Source organism: Rutidosis leptorrhynchoides, chromosome 1, assembly GCF_046630445.1.
Source record: "Rutidosis leptorrhynchoides isolate AG116_Rl617_1_P2 chromosome 1, CSIRO_AGI_Rlap_v1, whole genome shotgun sequence".
Classification (NCBI taxonomy): domain Eukaryota; kingdom Viridiplantae; phylum Streptophyta; class Magnoliopsida; order Asterales; family Asteraceae; genus Rutidosis; species Rutidosis leptorrhynchoides.
In genome coordinates, this window is record NC_092333.1 from 142526650 (window position 1) to 142530374 (window position 3725).

Sequence of the window (3725 nt, forward strand, 5' to 3'; positions counted from 1 at the left end):
ATTGTAACTAGAGTCTAAAAATCTAAAGGTAATAAAATATTTTTTTTTTTTAATTTTTTTTTTTTTTTTTTTTTTTTTTTTTAAAACGATTTGTTTTTATTTAAAAAAAAAAACGTTTTTTTTTCTTTACACAATTTTTTTTTTTTTCTGTGATTCAAAATTTTACAAATTCATTCCCGGTGGCGCACATTCAACTTGATATATAATATTAGTTTGGACACTTTTTGAAGACTTTTATTCGTATTCAAGCTAAATTGATGGTTTGGGTTCAAGAAATAGTTTCTGGTTATTATGAGTGATTTTAACAAAGATTTCAGCTCAAAGGTACGTTAAAGTGAGATGTTGGTTATTGCCTTTGACCCTACACGTGTTTCCGCTAAAAAAAAAAAAATAGAAGATGGATGAATTTTTAATTTAGTTAATTTGAGATACTATCACATATTATGACTCCTGTACGATCAAGTGGACATGAGGTGAGGCCCACGAGTGTTCTTTGGGTCGATGCATGCATACAAAGAGAAAAGGAAGGGTGACTAATATGACTTGGCTACATGATGATATCTATCCCATCTCATAATTAACTGGAAAAAGGAGACACAAAATTTTTTTTTTTTTAGACTAGCTTTATTATTATCTTTTCTTTCTTTGTTTGTTTTTCCTTCGTGGTAAGCGACAAAAAAAAATGGTAGACACAAATTAGTACAATATATTAATAGGACTAGCTATATTAATATGACTAGCTTTATTATGACTAATATGGAGTTTTTTTTTAACCCACCCAAGTAGTTTAAAAACATAATTAAGAGAGTCAAGTACTTTCAAAAATATTTATAATATCCTTTTTTCTTTTTAATTTTTTATATCAAATTAATTAATTCATTTATAAACTAAAGTGGAGCTACCTCAAATAAGAAAAGCCTCTTGCTTACTGCCACCTTATTTCGAGATAAGAGTAGACTGACTTAAAACAAATATATAAACAAGGTCATCAATCTACAATATGATAAACATAATTAATCTTCACATGAATCAAAAAAAAAAAAAAAAAAAAAAAAAACATCTTAATTTGACAAACATGATCCGTAATTATCTCCTCAATTTAATCACCACTTTATCAAGTGGGGGCCTCGGTTTTTGTCCAGGAACATAAAGAACAAACCTTATCACTCATTATTTATAATCATCACTTTTCATCAATATTTCTTGTGAATTACACAGAATAAACGCAGCAAAAACACTTATTACAATATATTAAAATTAAAATTACCTTTAAACAAACATAATTTACAAAAATATAGCGTTTTTTTTTTTCAGCGGTCCCCGGCAGCGGCGCCAAAAACTTGATGATGTAGCGTGAGGGTACGAAATAGTATTATTTTTAATACAAAATACTACAAAATATGACACAAGTTTTATTAATTTACGGATGGGATATACCTAAACCTTGCTACAACACTATAGGCAGTGTACCTAATCGTAGAGTAGTGTAGTTTTTAGTAAGTCCGGTTCGTTCCACAGGGAGCTGGTGAAGTTAACGCTATATTATTAAGTTTATTTGTAAAAATATATATATAAATAAGTAGTAGTATTATTATAAAATGGGGGTTTTACCGTTTAATGACCGGTTTGTCGATTTTAAGCGTAAAAATAAATGACAAGAATTAAAGTGCGTAAAATAAAATTGCGAGTAATAAAATGACAGAAAATAAAGATACGATGAGAAATATAATAAAAGAATTATGCTTATTTAAACTTCCGTAATCATGATGTTTGACGTGTTGATTTTAATTTATTACCATGGGTTAATTGTCCTTTGTCCTGGTTTATTTGATACGTCTATCTGGTTTTTGTCCATAATAGTCCATCGGTCATAAATATAAAGTGCGAGTATCCTTGTCAAATTACCCTTATACCCGAAGTCAAATATTCCAACTGATTAAGGATTTAAACTGTGACGCAGTTATCACTTCTGTCAACAATTACACCAGTTATCACTGTATGTAATCCACCCCTGTTTTAATTAGTTTATGAATATTAATTCATCCACTTGATCAGAATGAATAATCAATTACCCAACCCAATTGATTAATTAAATGATTATAACAGATTCCATATGAACATCACTAAATAGGACAACCATAATCATTATTAATTATTAGGATAATTAATTTGAAGATAGGTTCGACAGACTCCAATGAGTTGTCACTCAATTAGACAATACCCCCATCTATTAATAGTCAATAGTTCAATTTCCACAAGTGTCGGTCTTTTGCCCAAACCTTAATTATGGTACAAAGCCCAATTACCCAATTTTAGTAATTAGCCCAACATCATGATTACTTCGTTTTAAATAAGCATAATAATAACTTAGCTACGAGACATTAATGTAAAAAGGTTGAACATAACTTACAATGATTAAAAATAGCGTAGCGTTACACGGACAGAATTTCGACTTACACACTCAAATGATCTCTATCATAAATCTTATTATTATCATAATTTAAACTTAAAATTAAGATTATTGTTATATCTTATTACATTAACATTATGATAGAGATATAGAATATAGATATTGATAATTGATATTGATAATTGATCGAAGAAAAAAAGATCGGATAAAAATTCTCCTCCTCTCATCGTTACATATCATTCGTTTTATAGGTGAAATTATAAATTGAATTTTCATTTACGACCCCTGAACTATGCTCAATTAACAACTTTTTATTATTTAATATTATTCTTATTATGAATTATTTAAATATTATATTTTATTCTTGTGCATAGTTGACTTGTAATTTTTACACCGTTGCGTCGAGCGTTGAGAGTTGGTTCATGCCTCGGTTCTGGATTTTCGAACGTCCTTTCGTATAATTTAATATCTTGTACTTTGCGTTTTGTAACTTGTACTCTTGTCATTTTTAGACGTTCTTCATCAATAATTTGAACCTTTTTGACTGTATCTTGTACTTTTGAGCTTTTTGGACGTTTTGGTCTTTCAAATCTTCGTTTTTGTCTTTAAATCTTCATTTTCGAGCGATTTGCGTCTTTCGTCTTCGCACTTATTTATTTAACTATTACAACTAAAAATAAGGAAATTACATTTAAAAACTTTACATATTGGAACGATATTGCTACTAAATATATGTTCATTTGGAGCACTATCAATGTCTAATCTATTTCGAGAAATAGGTGTCACCTCGCCTACTCGCCCGGTTATTTATTGTGACAACCTTGGTGCTACGTTATTAACTGCCAACCCAGTGTTCCATTCTCGAATAAAGCATCTTGCTAAAGCACATCACTTTATTCGCGAGCAAGTTTATTAAGGAAAACTGTGTGTCACTCATGAGTTCACTAATGATCAGCTCGCGGACCCCTTTACTGTAACACCTTAGATTTTTTTTTTATCACAGCGGAAGACCGAGTTTACATAAATACCCTTAGTTAGTTACAAACATGATTACCACAAATCATTAGTTAATTCCTTTATTACAAACCACAGGTGTTACGATAAACGACTAGTTACATATTTAAAAAGTTAAGACATCAGAGTTCGTCTTGTCAAACATATCGTCAGCCCGACTCCCGTCCCTGCCAGCACTAAGATTCAAAACCTGCAAGGGAGGAGGTGAGGGGTTAGCACTAGGCTAAGTGAATGAAACTATCACGAGGTCAAGCATACAGTACCAACTTGTACTCCTACAGCAACAACTATAAGCAACCAC